This window comes from Canis aureus, chromosome 8 (genome assembly GCF_053574225.1).
Source record: "Canis aureus isolate CA01 chromosome 8, VMU_Caureus_v.1.0, whole genome shotgun sequence".
Lineage (NCBI taxonomy): Eukaryota > Metazoa > Chordata > Mammalia > Carnivora > Canidae > Canis > Canis aureus.
The window spans coordinates 25,129,495-25,151,514 of NC_135618.1; the positions used below are offsets into that span (position 1 = coordinate 25,129,495).

General features: G+C 36.8%; 1 protein-coding gene and 1 long non-coding RNA gene across 4 annotated transcripts in view; one reads left to right on the top strand and one right to left on the bottom strand.

The window, feature by feature from the left end:
- Positions 1-22,020, bottom strand: part of DPYD (dihydropyrimidine dehydrogenase) — a 798,341-nt gene that overhangs the window by 87,816 nt on the left and 688,505 nt on the right. The window lies entirely within an intron of this gene.
- Positions 6,786-20,889, top strand: LOC144318527 (uncharacterized). The gene is made up of 3 exons (XR_013384515.1): positions 6,786-7,141; positions 11,421-11,736; positions 20,543-20,889. It is a non-coding gene; the product is annotated as an uncharacterized LOC144318527 (long non-coding RNA).

The window sequence follows — 22,020 nt, forward strand, 5'->3', positions numbered from 1 at the left end:
GACACTGTATCTTCTCTATAATATTGATAAGACTTAAAAATGGATGCCTCTTTATTATACGACCTGACAAATGTGAGATTAGAGAGTCTGGCATAACTTTGAAGGCCAAGTCTTAGGGTATATGATTCTGAGAGATAAGCTAACTCTTTAACTAGAATAGAAAGATTGTGTGAGATTTACCCCTTCCTATAAGGCCCCCTCTAGTTCCCAACGTTTAGACTCAATTATAATTTCATTGGTACTTGAATTCTCCCTATTGTTACCTACTGAATATTTGAATTTCAAAGAAAAAGACACATCAGCCTTACACATAGAATCAGTCAGAGCTGGAAAGGTACCACTCAAATTGTTTACTGTATCCACAAGACATGGTAGTATTACTGGGATTCAGTAATGTGATATCTGAACAAAAGCCTTACTTTAATTACTGCTTTCATTTTTTTTCAAAGTCCAGTTCGTAACAAATTTTGAAAACAGAAATTTGGACCTGGTCACTGTTTGTTTTCCAGTTAATTCTTCAAATAGCTTCAGGATAGCTTTAGTTAATTTGGCAAAATGCCCTCAAAAGTAAATTAGCAGGTTTAACAATTTGGCCAAGCTCTCCCTCACCCCCACCCCAAGAAAAGCCTGCTTAATTTCAAGCAGTCATTTTTAACATATAGTGGTCTAAATTCCATCCTGTGTTCATATCTTGAATTGGCTGATTTGGAGGCAGGCAGACTTCCTTCTGCATCTCATGCAATTTAGAAACAACAGCAGATTAGTGATTAAATTGGCTGAACAACTTCTGGCTCATATCAATTAATTTCTCCAAGGATTTTTCCTTAAATAAAGCATCTTTTCTACACAGCTGCAGGGAATGTCTCAAACAGCCAGACTATATAATACAGCACTATCTTTCAATTCTTTCATTTTTAATGTTAGAAGCTCTGTCACGGAAAACAGCCTGGAAACTCTGTGGGGTCAACTCACCATTATCCTGCCACTACTGATACAAGTATAAGAAATGCAAGTATCAGTGTTCCAATAAATTAAAACTCTTTATAAAGAAGAACTCTCAACCCTCTGAAAGCACCTACAATCGTGAAGGATCTGAGGGTATTTCTAAGCCAGTGGACAAAGAGCAATATATTTGGAATCTATAAAGGCAACCTTCTTCATTTATAATTCAACATGAAGTCTACACCACGTGAAAAATGATTTTCCACATGGAAAGGAAACAACCAAACATTCGCATCCACACACTGAATCTGGTGAACAGTATCAGAAGCAAATGGGATGACCATATTTTAAACACGGAGGTGAGGGGACAAGATTATGATTCTCACTTCCTTCTAATCCATAGAGTTCGATTCTTAAGAAAAAGTGGCAGATTACAAAGCTGTATGGTAAAACTGAGGCTTCATGCAGATGGGAAAAAATTCACTTTCCTTTGAGGGCTTCCTTAAGATGATTTGGTGGCTTAACTAGATTGTACCCTCAGTTCTTGGCAGCTGACCAACCCAGTTACCTGCTCCTTCCAAACTTCCCTCTTCTCTCAATTCAAAAGTACCAGAACTTACCTGCCAGCAATTACATTTTGTGTAGAGAACTTTCCAGACATAAGCAAGAATCCAGAAATTTGCCATATGGGCCAAAACTTGTGTTTTAAGTTTAAAAAATCAGAATTCAATGCAGGTACAGGAAAAGTATCGAGGCATTGTACTATTTGAACATTTTGCAAAGTTTCCTTATATTTTATTTTTAGTAGTTTTTATTACCACAATGTTTTCAATCACTTTATAGGGTATATTAATGCTAAATTAGGAAATAGGAATGTTTCTGATAGCAAAAGTTTGGATTTATAAAACTACTGAATTATGCTTTGGATGAGACTATTTATGAACAGATTTGTACCTCAAGGTTTTATAGTGGAAAATCTTTTTTTTTTTAATTTCAAAAGATGTTTCATGAAAAAGTCTATTTTTGTCAAAAGTCTTATGCAGATTAAAAGTTAAAATCATTTTGGTCACAGGAAGAGCACATTATATACTTTTGTAGAATATCTGCTTGATATTTATATACTCCCTGGGTTTATTTAGTACCCTAGTATTGGATTTAAAAAATTAAAGCATCATTTCCTATAAGTTACCATTCTTGACCCTGTACAATTCTTGGACATAATTACTTTGAGCCTCTAGAGTAAGATCAGCAAGCAACTAATGAAAGATTCCTGGTAGCAGATAGAATGAGACAATGACTATATAACAGTGATCAAATTATATCCTCAGGGAATATGGTGCTTTCTCTATTCTATGAAAGTCTACAGTAAAAGCCCACTAATTTGGACGAATTATGTGAAGAGTTCTTTTGAATTGGTGGAAAGTCTGATTTATAGATTATTAGGAAAGAAACCCATTTTCAGGTACATCCACTGGAAAGAATTGACAACAAATGCTCATTTAAAATAGCACATTCATTGTTGGTTTTCATGGGAATTTTGATAGCGTACTCAAAAGCTGTTAATTATCTTAAGTAGGTTAAACAGTTTTTTGAAATATGTTTCTACTAGTAATTTGTTCAGCAAAGCAGTCTTCTTTATATTATAGTATACAAGTATATTACGGCTTCTAATGACTAAACATCTTGCATTTTAAAATAGTTAAAAGTTTTTGGTTAGTCGTTTTTCACTATACTAGCCTCTGGAAAAATTCCAGGCCTTTCTTCCAGAGGGGCAGTATTCTCTTTCAATATTTATAAATATATTGCTTTAATTAAATATGATCATAACCTGATAGAGTAATGTTTTCAAGTCTGGATGACAGATTTCTACAGTGAATGTCATATATTCATAGATTCTAATCGTAAATCTGAGGAACTCTGACACTATGAATTTTTTTAAGTGTAGTATTTCCCAAACAGCTGAGCTTCTCATAGAGAAATAAGAATATTATGAGGCTTAACTAGTATGTAGCTAACTCTGTGACAATCTTCTCCACAGTGTCCAATGGGCTATCATAGTCAACTGTCATATGTCCTCTGGAAATCAAGGTACACTGTGCCAGGCACAGTTCTTCATGCTTTTGAGTGGGATGTGGAATGGTCTGGGGTTTGGGTTCTGATTTACTGTCATACTGGGTCCAAATCCCAACTTGATGACGTACTAGCCTTGTTCTATTTTCTCACCTGTAAAGTAGGCATATCACTAAGACTTAATTAACCTCACAGGTTGCTCCGAGGGTTAAATGAGGAAACTTAGCCCAGGGCATGGTATTTAGTAAAAGCCAAAGCAATGTTAACAATTGTCATCTATTGCCTAGAAATATATCAAAAAAGGAAATTAGGTGCATTTAGCATGAATTGTTTGGATTAGATTTTCATTTCCCTCTTCACCTGCCCAGATGCATTGTTTTAGACAAATCCTGTTTCCAAAGGAATAGTTTTCTTTTCCTTTTTCACAATTTACAAATTATGTATTTAAAACAATGAATTTAATATTTTCTAGGGAACCACACTCAATTTTAACATTCAGAAATTTTCAGAAGTCACACTTCTTCCCTTTGGTAAGATCAATGCATTTTCAAGATTTTGGCATTTCTCCTGTGTGTGACGGTTCCTCAGAGATGACCAGAAGCTGGGTTTTTTTTTTTTAATTTTTTTTTTTTTTATTTATGATAGTCACAGAGAGAGAGAGAGAGAGAGAGAGAGAGAGAGAGGCAGAGACATAGGCAGAGGGAGAAGCAGGCTCCATGCACCGGGAGCCTGACGTGGGATTCGATCCCGGGTCTCCAGGATCGCGCCCTGGGCCAAGGGCAGGCGCCAAACCGCTGCGCCACCCAGGGATCCCCCAGAAGCTGGGTTTTAATCACATCCCCTCAATGCCACTTGTCTGGGGCTGGAGACTGAATCTGAAGTGGCTAAGAACTACATGACTTTGGTGTTGAGTTTAATAAGTTCTTTATAGATCTTGGAAAGTAGCCCTTTATCTGATATATCATTTGCAAATATCTTCTCCCATTCTGTAGGTTGTCTTTGAGTTTTGTTGACTGTATCCTTTGCTGTGCAAAAGCTTCTTATCTTGATGAAGTCCCAATAGTTCATTTTTGCTTTTGTTTCTTTTGCCTTCGTGGATGTATCTTGCAAGAAGTTACTATTATGCTGAGTGAAGTAAGTCAGTCGGAGAAGGACAAACATTATATGTTCTCATTCATTTGGGGAATATAAATAATAGTGAAAGGGAATATAAGGGAAGGGAGAAGAAATGTGTGGGAAATATCAGAAAGGGAGACAGAACGTAAAGACTGCTAACTCTGGGAAACGAACTAGGGGTGGTAGAAGGGGAGGAGGGCGGGGGGTGGGAGTGAATGGGTGACGGGCCCTGGGGGTTATTCTGTATGTTAGTAAATTGAACACCAATAAAAAATAAATTAAAAAAAAAAAAAGAACTACATGACTATACTGACTCACATAGACCTAGGGATTCAATTCACATGTAGTGACTTTTGTTCTTCTCTTTCCAGATTGAGATTATTCATTTCAGTGGAGGAAATGGAAACAGAAAAAGAGTTGAACAGCTCTGCTAACTTTGTTGTCACCTGTAAACATTTTATAATTTTAAATTAACTCTTCTAAGGAATGGTCTATCACCACAACTTTCATTTGGCAGCTCTAAAGAGTCAATATTTACTAATGAGGTCAATATCATGCATAATTTACTGTTCTTTCCAACTCATAATGTGTACATATTGGCATCCTCCTTACATTCTGTCTCACATGAAGCATGCATGTCTTTCGAAGAGAAAACATTTTGGGGAAAATACCCTTAGTATAAAAATGTGCTTACATGGGCCCATGGTAAAGATCAGATATATGCCCTCCTTTTTTTAATGAATTGGGTTAAATATTGAAACACTGCCACACTTTCCTCTTCTAATATGCTCTGTTCTTAACTTGTAGCAAATAATCACCACTCACTTGGGTATTGTTTTAATCTACATTCTCTACATATTTGGCATAACAAATGGAAACTTCAAAAATACATTCTGATGTTGACTGGTGGTATCACTTTTGTTTGTACAATTGTGTTCTGGCTTGAATCATCATTTGTCTTTATATACTCACTTCACTGAAATCTCTTCTAAAATAACCTTGGAGCTCTCCATTCCACACCCAACCCCTGCCACTCCACTCTCCACTCCATACCCAACCCCTCCTCACTTCACCCCACCACAGCTCTGGCATTTTATATCTTGTGACAATCAATAAAACCTAACAAGTGAGAAGTTTCAATAACTTTTCTGGGAATTTTTCCTGGGCCCAGGAGTGTGAGGCTAGGTATGCTCTAGGAACTTCCAGAGAGGAACATATAAGAGTACCTATAGGAAATATAAAAGCATTATAAGTAGGGGAAGAGTACCCACATACAGAGCTAGGACACCTTCAGATACCACTTGTAGGTTTGCTTTTGGTTCTCTGTAGACCTACGTACACCACAAGGCTTATATTACAAGGACTGCATGAATGGAAGCTTTGCCTGGATAATAATAAAGACGCTCTAACATCTTTGGCAGGTGATCCAGGGATTTGCTTGCCACTAAGTATAAATTATCATTGCCTGGTACTGTGCAGTAATGTCCACTAGAAGCCCATAGGAGGTTACTTAACATAGAAGAATCTAAAGTCCATTCAAATACCTAGCTTCTGCCTAGATGGCTGATTTTATATGAAATTGAGGTGACTTAAGAGAGGAAGAAGGCATCAAAACTTCAGCTGGGCATACAGCCAGACATCCACACACATCTAGACAAACACTGCAGCTGCTAAAGGGGAGGCTTAATGCTAGGGAGAACAAAGCAGTCCTTGGGAGGCCAATGCAGACCTTGGGATCCAGGCTTCTCCCTGTTACTCTCTGGCTCTCTTTATCTCAAACACTTTCAAAGACATAAATCAGAAGACCAGAAGGACTGGGCTCATTAAGGTAATTGGTGGGGGAAATTTATGCATATAAATAAATACATGAATTCATAACTCAAGCTGGATTTGTTGTATAGGAGCTAAAAGTCAAGTAATCCAGAATAAAGGGACAGAACAGAAGGAAGAAGAGATGAGCCCATGGCCTTTGCTGGTAAACAGAGTACTATATGTGGTGAGGATCAGCCCAGTTGGCAGGATGGCAATGCATCTAATGCTCTTGATGCCAGCAGTGAAGGGCCTGAGGAAAGGGGATGACGTGTCTGCAAAAACATTGATTTATCATGAGTCCACTGAATACAAGTGAGCAAGCAGGTGTCGTGTAATTCCCAGTACAATTGACTGCCACAGGTCACTGCAAGAGAGGTGGAAAGTTCAACATTCTTGCCCAAAGATTAATAGAATCTTAATCTGCTATCTGTCAACCCAGAATCAAATCTAAAGCCTTAGAACCAATGATCCTCTGCACAGGATAATAAGTGGAGGCAGTGAAGTGTAGTAGGCAAGTGTGCAGGTTTTGTGAACACATAGACCTGGACTAGAATGTCGCCTCTGCTCTTACTAGCTTGGGAGCTTGAACAACTTTCCTAACCTCCCTGAGTCTTGCTTCTCTCAACAGAAAAAAGAGAACAATGATTCAAACCTTATGTGAATTGTTGCAAGGATTCAAGTAGGTAACATAAAAAGCCCTCAAAACAATATTACATAACAGTTAGTTGAATGTACCTTGTTTTTATTATCATATCGTAATTATCAATTCTACATTTCTCTGGGCAAATAACCGTGAAGTCAAGAACTGACTTTAACAGTTCTGTTTTACAGGAGGAACACATACATCATTGAATAGTAGAAGCAAAACTTATCCTGGCTGTGCATTCGGTGAGTGCAGTTTAGGGGGATCACTGGCCCCTAAGACTGATCCCAATGCCAAGACATGGGAAGAAGAGATTCTATATGCTAAAGTTCACTGGAACAAAGGAATTCTTGAAGTGGAAATATATACGAAAGTTTTTATTTTATTATTTTTTAAAGATCTTATTTATTTATTCATGAGAGACAACACAGAGAGAGGCAGAGACACAGGTAGAGGGAGAAGCAGGCTTCCCGCAGGGAGCCCAACGTGGGACTCAATCCTGGACCGTGGGATCATGTCCTCAGCCAAAGGCAGACGCTCAACTGCTAAGCCACCCAGGTACCCATTTTTACAACCATAGCACAGAGTTAAATAATGGGTAGAAGGTAGATTTTGTGTTCCACAGAGTTTGAAGCAGCCTCATTGTCATGATCGTGCGTGGATGGTGTTGTTATTTTTCTTCATAGCCCTTAGAGTCTAGCAAGGGCAGGAGAAGGGGATTCATATCTTATAAATCTCAAAGTATATATATTAATGAGTAAAAAGTGTTTCTTAGTCTGGTTAACAGTTTTTATACATTCTTCAAGTAATAAAATACTTGAAACTCATTGTATTAAATTCTGGTGAGCCTAGAAATGCTAAGAAGGGGGAAAGAAACGATTTGATACAGAGTTATAGATCTGATTTCTGTGTGTGGAGATTCATATATATTTGTTCTTTTTGCACTGATTCTGATAACCTGCCATAAAACTTTTGTTAATGCTAAGAGGAAAGACATAGCTAACGCTATAAATTCACTTAGATATCTCTGCCTTACATATTTTGGTAGCAAATTAAATTTATCACTTCATTATCCCTTCCTGGCAGTTGGAAGTTGTAGACTTTAATGGAAGGTGCCAGGGTTGTTAATAGAATCTTCTCGTCACAGATGAAGGAAATGTAAAAGCAAAACTCACAAAGATTTGATGGGATTTATGCTAAAAGACAACAGCTCCCAAAAGCACAAACTAAGAATGAAGCCTGTGCCCTATCAGGGAATGGGATAAGTTATCTAACAGATTTTGTAACTCTTTTACCCATAAATAAAGATGTAGCAATTTTCACACGTGATCACTTGGCCACAGCCATTGCCTATAGACTGGAATTAATGAGGACATTTACATAAAACTTATACTGTTTTCATCCCTCAAGATACAGTTCATTTGTCTCTTTCTAACAGCTTCTGATCCCCCAGATTGAGATGGACACTTGTTCTTTTCTGCTTCTATAACTCTGATATCATAATAGCAGTTATGTCAAGATGAGGTGTAGTTAAGTGGTTAAGGGCACAGTTTTTGTGATAAACAGAATGGGCTTTGTATCCTGTTTCCACTATAATAACTACACCTCCTTAAGCCTCAGTTTCTACCTTTGTCAAATGGGGATATATACATATGTATGTGTAAATGCATGTATACATGTATAAGCATAAATAATTATGTAAAGGCTTAAAAAGTTTAATACCATTACTTTTTGCAGTTGACTGTCCCTCAGTGATGAAAAGTTTATTTTTATTCATCACTCAATCTCAATTATCTACCACAGTGCCTGGCATGTAACAGATACTCAATATTTGTTGAATGGATAGATTATATAATAAAGGACTAAAATCAAAACTCAAATGGATAGATTATATATATAAAGGACTAAAATCAAAACTCAAACTCTGAGCTAGGCAGAGATATGTAAAATAAATTCTAATTAGTACCAAAAATCAAATCTGTCACAAAAATTCTGTGAGTTCAAATAAGTTATGTGATATTTGTTTCCAGCCATAATTTTGTAGGAGATGCATCTTAGGGAACAAAAAGTAAAAAGCAGAAACTTGAAGCAAAAACAAAACAAAACAAACAAGCAAACAAACAAAAAACCAGAATCAAAATATAGTTTTGGATTCATTTTACAACTTTGCAATAATAATGCCCCATAAAATGAATAAAAGGTACCAGAGTGAATGGAAATTCAACCTCAAGAATTTTGTCTTTATCTCTCTAAATGTAATTTTATTAACCAATAATAAAAGAGCTATTACAAGACAAAGTGTCAATGCATATATTAAAGCGTTAAAATGTATTTGACTTAAGATTTCCAGAAAAACGCCCCACAGGGTTTGTTTGTGGAAGGATGGGTAGGACAGGAGGGCAGAAGAGCCCAGCCCGGCATGTAACCTCCTATCAGCAATCAATTGAAGGTTCTGTTTTGGGAGCTGTGGCCTCAGGCAAGGCTAGCTTTTGTTAACAGAGGCTGCAGGCACTGGCTGATCTTACAAAGCAAAGCAAGTAGAAGGCCTACCAAAGGACCTAATCAAATTTTCCATCTTTAGGAAGCAGCTTCTCATTTGCATTGTGATGCCACATCCCTTACCTATGTCACTCCTCAAGAAGCCAGATGTTCCCCTTCTTGATTTCTAAGCCCTAGTCAGTCTCCCTGATGTGCAAGGCCTAAAACTATTTCAATTCCATACCCAGCTGCCGGCAAGTTGGCAGAGGAAAATACATTTGTTTATGCCCCTGGTCATCCATTTTCTTTAATCTGGTTTCCAGGCCAACATTTTTATCAAGGTACCAGTTATTCTTTTCCAGTGGCTAAATTCATAAGATTTTTAGTTTCCAAAGGCTACCTGATTAAAAGTAATTTGGACATTAAAAATGTCTTTATTATTATACATACACACACAGTACAATGCACAGACTATAAGCATACGGTTGGAGGAATTTGGACAAATAAATCTATCCACAAATTGTCACCCTAATCAAGGTATAGGACATTTCTACCACTTCAGAAAATTCCCTCGTGCTCTATTCCAGTTAAATCTCTACTTACCACTCTTGTGATTTCTAATGATACAGATTTTTTTTTCCTACTCTTAAACTTCACATAAATGGCATGAGTTAGTAAGTATTCTTTTGTGTCTGGCTTCCTTCCCTTAACATACTGTTTTTAAAATTCATCTATTTCAAATGTTATGGAAATGTGTTCTTATTTCTCTTGGATAAATACCTGAGAATGGAATTGTTGGGTTTTTTTTAAGAAAATGTTGAAGAGTTTTTCCAAGTCGTGGTAGCATTTTATATTCTCACTGGCAAAGTACAAGAGTTCTAGTTGCTCCATATTCTTGCCAACATTTGATGTTGTCAATCTTTTTAATTTTAGCCATTATAGAGGCTGTGAGGTGGTATCTCATTGTGGTGTTTTGTTGTACTTTCCAATGTCACTTAATCATTTTTCTCTGTTTTGCCTTACCCAGATTTATCAGTTCTTTCTTTGTGCTAACCTTCACTTAGGAGAATATCATCCTAATCATAGGCCAGGCTACCTAAACTATGGTAATGTGCAAGGCCATATGTGTGATGGAATATAAGATGGTGACGACAAAAGATGCATCTTTCAAAAACATTTCCTTGACCCACTCCTGTTAAGCTTCCTCTAGGTTTCTCAGGATATACAGAATGAACCACCATCAATACAGTGTCACAGGTTATCAGAGTCTTGGTGAATTAATTAAACAGAGGTTTGCTCTATTTTGATGCCAAAGGAATAAAAGAAAAATAGAGGCAAGAAAATGGAGCTACAAGATGTCTGTTCTTTGACTCGACTTTGTTTCACTTATTCAGCTGCCACCTTCTCTAGGCTTTGACTCCTATCTAACCAGTTAATGTATTCCTCTTAGAGCAAGGAAATTATCCTTGAAGCTCATTAGGATCAAGTGCGTCTCTTATTAATTGATTCAAAGTGAAAAAAAGCCACCACATTTCACATAATTTAGGCTAAATAAAATTTTAAAACAGTGCAAATCAATTGAACTGTCCTTTCATGTTGCATCCTTCAATCGCTGAATATTCTATATGGCATTTCACAGAAATATGATTTGATTTGAGAACATCTGCAGCAGTCTGGAACACATTTTCCCCTGTACTTGACTTTTAGCTCATTATAGCTCTCAGATGTTCTCTCAGCAATCCTGTGACATATTGGAGTGTTGCTGAACAAACATCAGTGAAGCCGATGTCTTGAGTAGTGTCAATCTCAGTTGAAAATGTTTCAGCTTTCTTAGCATCAACACTAGAAGAATTTAATTAACCTACTGAAACTTTCAAAATGATAGTTAATGCATGTAAGAAATAAGAAATCAGAAAAGTGGGGAAGAGTGGATAAGCGCTTAACCTCCCACAAACTGATGCCTGCCACCTTCAGCCTGCACTTGGGCAGCTCATGAGAAGCCTGGTTGCTCTGTGCAGCCTCCCACGTTTTGCCATGAAACCTCTGGCTTGCTCTATTGCCTCTATGGAGATGGAGAAGGTGAAGGTGGCAACTGCTGCTGTCATACTCCCCTGGTCCCCAAACAAGGTCAGCTTCCAGCCTCTAATCAGCTCCCATCCAGCTGCTCTCATGTTTTCAGTAGGTGGGGCTGGGAGACCAAGGTCAGAAAAGCGCTGTTGGCAGTGACACGGTTTTTTGCCCACTGCTGCTATTACATTAAGGAAGCAGCTGGTGAGATAATGTATGCCAAAGTGCTTTGTAAATTATAAAGTGCTTATATAATTGTCATGGATAATCACTACTGTTGTTTTATTCCTAGGTTGCAGGAAGAGCACTGAGCAGGGCTATTGCATGGCAAAGTCCACCAGAAAGCTGAAGAGATGGGTGTGTAGGGTCCAGAGGGAGGTCGCTGGTGAGAGTACAAATGTGGAAGATGAACAACAAGGAAAGTGAAATTGGCTTCCTGGGTCTGATGAGTCATACAGTAATATGAGATCCATGAAGAGGGGAAATACTGGTATTTAAGGACCAAAAAAAGAGGAGGGAGTCCTACAGATCAAGTCCAAGAAGATTCTCTCCACACGCAGAAATGTTATTACATCAGGATTTTACCATGCTTTCTGCCTTAGCCCAAGGTATTCTTCATACACTTACTATATCTTATATCTTAAGTTTCAGATTAGTCTGGAAAATATTCTCAAACTCCCTACCACCCCTGCTATCCCTCTGTGTATCTTTCTATCACTGTAATTATCACGATGTTATAAATAACTCTTTAATTGTCTAATTCTTTTTTTATTTTTATTTTTTTTTGATTGTCTAATTCTACACTAGTCTGTGATCCTTTTAAGGGAGAGAAGTTATATTATTATTAATATTTTCCTCTAGAGTGCCTGGCACATGCTAGGTGCTGACAATTGTCTTCTTGGTTAAAAGTAAAGAAGAAAGAAACCAGGAGAAAAGAGTATTCAAAACTCAAAGAAGAAATTTCAAATACAAAGAAGCAGTCAATTGTTGAATATAACAAGGCCTAGTAAAGACTGGGAAAGATTTGGTGATAACTAAATCGCTGATAACTTCAGCAAGAGCAGTTCTAGTGATTTAGGGAGTAGGGATGGGCAGAAGCCTAATTTTGATGGGTTGAAGATAGAAAAACAGGTAAGGAATGAGAGGGACAGTGAGTGGAGATGATGCTTTCTAGAACCTGATCTTCCTTTCAGAAGAAATTTAGACACTGTTATTTATTTTTCTCAACAATCTTATGAGATATATATTATTATTCCAAGTTTTTGGATGAGAAAATGGTGGCTAAGGGAAAGTATGTAAGTTGCCCAAGTCCTTACTACTAACAAGAAAGAAGTTATGTGTAAGGTACATGCTATGCTCTGTTTCCTATGCTGGATTAGTTAATTGTTGGATATCTTCACATAACTTATTGAAAACCAGGTACAATGCAAGAATAAATATTTTCACTATATGGTTTAGAAAGAAAGGCTCTCTGGTATCATCAGGCACTTTGCCAAGAAATCAGATGCAGGTTGGAGTGATGTAATGGGAACCTGAATTATGGAATTAGCTGCCAGCATGTGGGACCACGTGCAGAAAAGAAAGTGAAGATCACTAAAGATGAGCATTTCCATTTTATAATTTTTCAAAGGCTCCCTCTGTAGCCATCAGTCTGTCTGGTGGCAGGTACAAGTTATTTGGAACTCTGTGTGGTCTTTACCAGCTGATAGCACTGTGGTTATAATCAACTCCCAAATCTCAGTGACTTAACACAATAAAAGTTAGTCTGTCACTCACAAGAAGTCTGCTGTCTCTGGATGTCCTATAAGTGGTGTCTCAGCAATCTAGATCATCCATTTTATGTTGTCACCTTCTCACCATGAGACTATAGTGTTTGCTGTGGTAAAGGAAGGGAATATGGAGAATAAGTGCCAGCTTAAATATTTCCACCCAGATTCACATACCATATACTTCACTCACATTTTGTTGACCAAAGCAAGTCACCTAATCACATGGAACATCCAAGAGGCAAGGAGATTTGCTTTTCCTATGGAGCCAGAAAATGTTAGTGAACGTGACTAATGCTTACCACCAACACCTAGCACATGACTAGAGTAGGATAATCTTTAAAGCAGGCTTCATCTATCTCAATAAAGACTGTAGAGAGTAGTACTAAAATTCTCTTCCCAGGAGGCCTGGATTACCACAAATGCTATGTTTACTTTCCACTAGTTTCACTTGGGATCTACACTAAACGGAAACAAGACTTGGTAATATTTAGTTTCTGAAAAATGACTAGGTTGATAGGTGACACTCTATAGCTCAGATGGACTGGGTGCATGCAGAAGTTAACTGCCAGAAGAGGATCTAGAGAAGGTTCTATAGTTTGAAATGAAATGGGATGAAACTGATGAGCAGGGAAGACAAGTGAAATGCCTTAAAGATATATGGCAATAAATCTTCAAAAGGCACAATCTTGACGATGTTTGCTGTGAACAATCTATAGCACACCAGCCAGCAGGTGTGAGGGACTGGGAGTGAGGTCTTCAGGGCATTTCCATCAGAGACAACTTCACAAACAATGCCTGGAGCTGCAAACCAAAGGATTCTCTGAGCAGCATTAGCACATTTCTCTGTGTAGGCTGTAGTCACATCTCAAACACATTTCTAGGGGTCACCTGTGACCGGGAAGCACAGACTATTAAAGGGTATGGATTTGAGACATGTAATAAGATCACTTCCAGCAGCTATACGGCATAAAATAGAGGGGATATTTAGAAATTAGGTGGTTAACTAGATCAATATGAGCAACCTAACAGAGTGATCTGGTTTCTCAGGAAAAAAGTTAAATGGATGGATATTTCATCTGGATATATAAACCGATTTGGTTAACTATGAGATTGCTAATTACTCAGTGCAATTAAAGATATCTCAGCCTATCCTTCCTAGGCTTCTAGAGTCTTGGTAAAGCTGTTCAATAGTAGGTATGATCCTTGTAATTTGAAAGCTAAAAGAAAACCCCAAAAAATAAGATAACAACAAAAAAAAAAACCAACTAACTAGCTAATTATCTATTGTTTTATTTAAAAATTTTTAAAGATTGTTTTATTCATTTAAGAGAGAGAGAGAGAGAGCGTGAGCTTGAGCAGGGGGGAGGGTCAGAGGGAGAGGGAGAAGCAGACTCCTCGCTGAGCAGGGAGCCTGACATAGGGCTCGATCCCAAGACCCTGAGATCATGACCTGAGCCGAAGGCAGACACTTAAACAACTGAGCCATTTAGCTAATTTTTTCTTTTCTTTTTTTTTTCTTTCTTTCTTTCTTTTTTCTTTTTGTAAATCAGATCCCCCTTTTTATTTTCAAAAATAGACATTTATTTTTTTTTTCCTCAAATCTTAGATTAGGACAAATTGGCATAAAGCTGAATATAATTAGAATTTCTGTTGACTCTTTACATTATCAAAATGACTCTGACTCTTTTAATTAGCAGAAAATTATATCTTTTATCTAATACTCTCTTTATTCAAGTGGACAGATGAGCTTATGTAGAGATATAACAAATATATACATTTTTTTCTAGGGAGAATCTCAAGGGCATAGCTCAGAATTACAGAAAGATATTTTTCCTTACTCCATAAAATCAGGATTAGGAACAAAGCTAACTGGTTTGCAATAAATGTACACTGATTTTGTAGAGTTATTAGGAGGGGGAGTAGGAGGTGAGACAAGGGTAGTATTTGAATTCAAATTTTATCTTCCATGCTTATAGTAATGCTTTCTTTATATATATCCTCAATCCCCATCCAGAACAAGAAAATCCTAAATTTCTTTTCCCAGCTTAAAAGTAACATCAAAATTAACATAGGTAAGTTGTGTTGAAGATGAAAAGTACTTCTACACAAGTTCTATGTGTGTAATTAATATTGATAAGGTGTATTTTGATTAAAGTAGTATGTTTGATGGAGTATGAGGAATTACACTTAACCACTTACTTTCATGAAAGTGACAAAAGAATAATTACATATATGCTTGGCAATTAGATATCTGTTTATGAACGAGGTGAAATAAGAAATCATACTTTTAAAAAGCATGATGGATGAAGGCAAAGCATGGTGGGATGCTGGCAAAACAGTAAAAATGTATGGTTCACATTTTATTTCAGGCATACAGTGGTAGATTGCAATGAGGAAGCTGCAGTGGTTACAAAAATTGCAAAGCTCAATGCTGCCCAAATTCCTAGATCGGGCAAGCTGTCAGTGCTGCACACTCAGGGAAGTGGGAAGCCATATTCTGCAACATCTTGTCCTGTGTCCATGCTGATGCAGGCATTACCACTTGATCACACACCTCCACTGGACTTGGCTCTGGATCACAGTCTTTTTCTACATACTGCTGCTGGCAACCACTACAACTGACTGGAGTTGCCCTGTGAAATAAACCCACTTACCCCTGAGATGGGAGAGAAACCAAGCTGGGAAGGCTGATACTGGCACAAACTATTTTGGTTATAAGCAATGCAAAACTACCTCATTCTATAACAGGAGAGACTCCTTCCAGCACCTCCCCTAATGGTTTATTTTGTTTTATTTTATTTGTAAGATTTTATTTATTTATTAATGAGAGACATAGAGAAATAGAGGCAGAAACATAGGCAGAGGGAGAAGCAGGCTCGGGGAGCCCGATGTAGGACTCAACTCCAGGATCCCAGAATCACAAACTGAGCCAAAGGCAGACGTTCAACCACTGAGACCCAGGCATCTCTAACAGTTCATTTTAAACTCTGGTGTTGTTACTCTGATTTGGCAACAATAGTAATAGGCTCTTCCCTTCTACTTATTTTAGGATCAATGATGGATTTTACTGCCCAAACCCCAAATTAACAAATTTATTTCCATTTTACCTGGAAAGTGAACACTTCTGAATTATTTAGAAACTCTTTTTTTTTGGGGGGGGGGGTAAAGGGAGTGCTTCCAAGGAGAAAGATGCAAGCCTTTGACTGAATCAAACAAAATGAAGCTAGCAAAATCATGTTATCAGTAGGTTAAAAAAAGTATACAAATAATTTATAAGTGTCACATATACAAATTACCCCAGTATTTCTGTATGTCTACTTATGTTCTATTAATGCATCTATATATGTGTCTATGTATCTACCCATCCATCATCTATTTTAGAATTAATAACTGGCATGGGCTGAATGTCTGCTTGCTATGTGCTATACACTTCACATATATGATTTCTAATCCTCACAAAGTACCTGTGAAACTGCTATCATTATCTCAATTTGCCAATACAGGAATAGAGGACTGTGTGATTCATGTAGCCAGCCTTACTCACCCAGTAGTAAGCCACTGAGCCTAGAGCCAAACCTAGACCTGCTAGACTCTAACACTATGTTCTTTTCACTACAGCACACTGACTCCTTTGTGGGATCATTAAACATTAATGAGATGATTAGACACTCGGAGCTAGAAGAAGGGGCTACCAAATCCTATTCAACATTTTTTTGAAGATTTTCTTTATTTATTCATGAGAGACACGGGGAGGGGGGAGGGGGCAGAGACACAGGCAGAGGGAGAAGCAGGCTCCATGTAGGAAGCCTGATGTGGGACTCCATCCCAGGACTCCAGTATCACATCCTGGGCCAAAGGCAGGCACTAAACCACTGAGCCACCCAGGCATCCCCCTAGTCAACATTTTTTGCTTTTAAGTAGGAATAATCACCATTTATAAACAGGTGTCTGCCCTATTCTTAAAGGATACTTGGCATTTCAGCATTCTACCTAAGAAACTACTCAAACCATCTGGTGATATTTAGAGATGTAGATAAGTCCCCATAATATCTATGCAGTAGACTCTGATTTGGTAATTTTGGAAAATTTGAACTTCCAGGAACTGGTGCTTTGGTTTTTTGGTTTTTGTTTTTTTTTGCCATGTCCTTTGAAGTTAGCTCAATCAATAAAAATATTTAGCCTCATGCAATCTGGCTTCAGTCATAGAAAGGGATCTCAATAATACTGCTTCCTATTTCAATCAGTACCCAAGTAACTGAGAAATGGAGACTGTCATTTGGAAGTTTTCTAACTATATAAAGTATCCAACTGGCAGCCTCAAAGAGAATAACCACAGGGACAGAGTTGCACTAGGAGAAAATAACATGGACAAGAACCACAGGGCCAGAAGATAAACTTGAAGGAAAATGGCTTTCATCTCTCGCATACCCTCTTTTCTAGGCTAGCTCTGCAAGTGGTATTAGAGAAAAGAGAAAAGAGAAGTTATCATAGATGAGGGTTAGCTGCAAGAGCCTACAGGTAGGTCTCTCACCATGGACTTTTCATTTTAAGATTTCCATATGCTTAAGACGAAATTAAATTATTTCATATTATTCCAGTTTACATTTCTAAAGTCTGGTCACAAGTTCTTTGTGAGATGTATATATCATGAATATTTCCTCTCATTCTGTGACCTGAATTTTCATTTACTTAACTGTGATGACCAGAAGTTAATTTACTTAACTTTGATGACCAGAAGTTAATTTTGATGAAATGAAAGTTATCAATTTTTTCTTGTTGGTTAGTGCTTTTGGCATCGTATCTAAGAAATTTTTCAGTATCCCAAGACCACGAAGTTACTTACTTATGTTTTCTTTAAAATTTTTATACTTTTATATCTGTGATATATTTAAAATTACTTTTGTGTCCTGTGTGAGGAAAATATGAGGTTCCATTAATTTTAATTAAAAGTACCTTTTTCCTCCATTGAATTGCTTTGGTGTCTTTGTGAAAAGTTAGTTGAGTGTATCTATGTAGGTTTATTCCTGGATTTTCTATCTGTTCTATTGATCTATTTATCTATCCTGACAGTAAAACATGCTTGTTTGATTACTGCAGGTTTATAGAAAAACTTGAAGGTAGATAGTTCAAATCTTCTTTGTTCCTTTTCTAGACTGTTTTGGTTATTCTAGCTCCCTTAAATACCAATGTAAATTTTAGAATCAGCTTGTCAACGTCTCAAAACATATATTGGGATTTTGATTGGGATGGTGCTGTATCCACAGACTAATCTCTCCATTGATTTTTTCTCATTAATTTCTCTCAGCAATCCCTTATAGTTTTCAACATACATTTTAATTTGTTGCTAAGTATTTCATGGTTTTTAAATGCTATTGTAAATGGAATTTTAAAATTTAATTTTCTGTTTGTTCATTGTTTCTGTATTCATCTAGAAACATAACTATGTATCATGAAACTGTATCATAAAACTTTCCTAAATTCATTTATTAATTTTTAATAGTGTTTTCATAGGGTTTTTTTTTTTTTTTGATTTTTGATGTATCCAATATTACCATCTGCAAGTGACAATTTTAGTAGGTTTCCAACCTGGATGCCATTTATTTCTTTTTATGTCTTTACTGTCCTAGTTAGGACTTCCAATACAATACTGGGGATGGAAGTGGTGAGGGTGGACATGCATGCATAGCCTGGATCTTGGAAGAATACGTTTATTTATTCGCCATTTATTTATTTATTTATTTTAAATATTTAATTTATTTATTCATGAGAGACACACAGAGAGAGGCAGAGACATAAGCAGAAGGAGAAGAAGGCTTCCTGTGGGGAGAGCCCAATGCAGGACTCAATCCCAGAACCCTGGGATCATGACCTGAGCCAAAGGCAGACACTCAACCACTGAGCCACCCACGTGCCCCTTATTCACCATTTAAATATGATATGTGTTGTAGAATTTTTCGCAAATGCCCTTTATCAGACCGAGGATGTTTCCTTCTATTATTAGGTTGTTTAGGGTTTTTAGTATGAGTGGATGCAGGACTTTTATCAAAAGCCTTTTCTGCATCTAAGGACTTGTACTCAGAATATATAAAGAACTCCTAAAATTCAGTAAATTATTAATAAACCCAATTTTAAACAGGCAAAAGATTTAAATAGGTACTTTGCAGACAAGGTATATGGATGGCTGATAAGAAAATGAGGAAGTGTTTATTATCATTAGTTTTCAGGGATATGGAAATTCAAATCATAATGAGATACCAATGTACATGTGCTAAAATGGCTCACACTAAAAAGATGGAGAATACCAAATATTGGATGGAATATGAAAGAACTGAAACATCCATCCACAGTTGGCAGGAGTATAAAATGGTACAACCACTTGGAAATCTGCTGGGAAGTTTCTTCTAAAGCTCATACATCACTTTATGACCCAGACACTACACTCCTAAATATTAGCCAAGAGAAGTGAAAATAGATGTTCACCAAAACAGTTATGCCTGAATACTTATTTTAGACATATTTATAATATTGGAAATGAAAAGAGCTCATATATCATTTTGAATGAATAACCAAATTGTAATATAGTTATTCAATGGTATATTATTTGCCAATAAAAAGAAATTGAGTTTCATGACACCCCCAGCAGCATGGATGAATCTCAAAACCATTGTGCTGAGGGAAAGTAACCACACACACAAAAACATACATTTCGTGGAATTCTAATTATATGACGCCACAGAATATGAACAAACTAATCTACGATGATATAAACGAAATTGTGTTTACTTCTGGTAGTGGGAGGAGGGAGGGATTATGACTGGGGATGGGCAGAAGGAAGTCTTCTGAGATGTTAGCAATGTTTGATATTGTGACAGAAGTGAAGATTTCATGGATGTGTGCATTTGTCAAAACTCATCAAATGGTTCACTTAAGACCTGTGCATTTTTCTTTATGCAAATTCTATCTCAACTTGGAAAAATAAATAGCATGGAAGACATAAAACATTTAAAGTTGTAAACAGGAGGTACTACTCTCCTCTTCTAAGACTGTTGTTATTTGGCCTTTTTAATGGTCATGCTTAGACGTCGTATGTTCCTTTTGGACAGTTGTTTGTTGTCTGTATTGGATAACATGCCAGAGACAAATAAATAGATGGTTAGACATTTACATATAAAATACCACAGCCAGACAGCAGCAATAGCCGAAGTTTTATAAAACTGTATCATTTGTGGCTTTATAATGACATGAGAATGATGTATCTGGTCATATGGATGCACATATTTTTGTTTCTATCATCAAAAGGAAGCCTTATTTTAAGAGGTGCCATACAAGCACATTGACAGTTTTTCTGATTTTATCCTAATGAAAGCTTTTCAATGAGCACAGATTATATATACTTGTTAATATTACTGATGTGTGTATTTCACTATGTTTTAATACCTACTGAAAGTAATTTGCTGTTTCTTTCTAAAATCTCTGCTATTCTTGAAAGGGACTGGCTGGAATTTTAATTATAAATTGACTTTCTTTTTTCCTTCCAAATCAGGACACTGCAGATAGTTTGTGCAGTTTAATTCTATAAAAATGTAGCATTGTACTAGGTGCTTGAAAATTCAAGTATAAATAACACTTTCTCTCTGTTTTCAAGATGCTCATAATGACCTCAGTGACAGACAAGAAGACACATAACTTGAAGATGATATAATGACTGCAATACCAGTTATATGAACAAGAACAGAGAAATGCAGGACTCAATTTTCTCAGACAGAGAAGAAGAGGGTCATAGATGATCTCATAAAGGAAGTGACATTTAAAATACATCTTATAATAAATGAGTGATTGATCAATATATTTATTCAGCATTTCAGCTACCATGTCATTTCTCCTAATGGTAGACATTGTGTCAGACACTGGCGTACAGTGTGTGGTCTAGGTCCTCAAGAAGTTTATATTCTAGGTACATTTTGCTAAGTCAAGAAGGAATAAAGGTTGCTCACCTGCCTACCTTACTCCACTCTGACTTCTTTCCATCTCATTTTACCAAACTAGGCTCATAAATGCAATAAGTCTTTAAGTTTAAAGCTATTTTTTTTCTTCTAACACTCATTTCATTTCTGATGTGATGGGAAAAGCAATGGCTTGGTAAGTCAAATGACTACTGATTTCTAATGCTACCATTTAGCTGTTTTCTTACAGAGTTCACTTATCATTCATTTACATAAGCAGCATTTACTGAGCCCTTACTACATATCAGTGGGTGTCCAAGGAATTGGGAAGTGAGCTTGCTGTCTAGTAGAGAAAAAAGACATTTAAAAATCTAAGTGCTGTGTGATACTTGTTTCAACTAAGGCTGAAGAAGACAAGGAGAAATAAATTCTGGTGTAGAGATCAAAGAATAACTCAAAGAGGTGGTGCTTGAGAATTTCTCTTCAGTGAATGGGAAAGACATTTCAGATGTAGGGAACAGAAAGTGATAATGCATGCAGACCCCAATCAAAGAGGAGTGTTGGCCTGTGCTGCCTCCCTTTCAAGGGCTCTTGCTTAGCAATCCTGTTCTCATCCCAAACACATAAAAAAAGTGAAGTCATTTCCTTCCATGCTTTTTGGTTGCAAAATTTTCTGTTCTAATCTTGAAGCATCCAATTTCTTTCATATTTTCCAAGCAAATAATCTCAAAATACTGTGATTTGCCACAAATAAAAATTCCAAATACTAATATTTTATTTTCTGATAGCACTAAAATATATTCTTTGCCTCCAACTGTAAAGAAGAATTTGTGGATGAAGTTATAATTGCAGTTATATTCTCAATTAAAATTCCTCACAACTCCTTAACCACAAAATCCTTGGAGCCAAATATATCTCAGAATTCAGAACTGCTTTTGGGGTTTTAGAAAAGTAAAATGGTGCACATGCTACATTTAACCTAATAATCCCAGCAAGATGTGAGGTAGCAACCTGGAATCAAAGACATTAGTTTCTCTGCAGTAAACATTTAAATGTTCACTCTACAAAGAATAAATAAAAATTATAAATAGCCTCACATCAGTGCAGGTCACGTTTGCTGCCAAATGAAACACTGGGTTTCTGTACTTTTTGGATTTCAGAATTATTAATGAGGGATTCT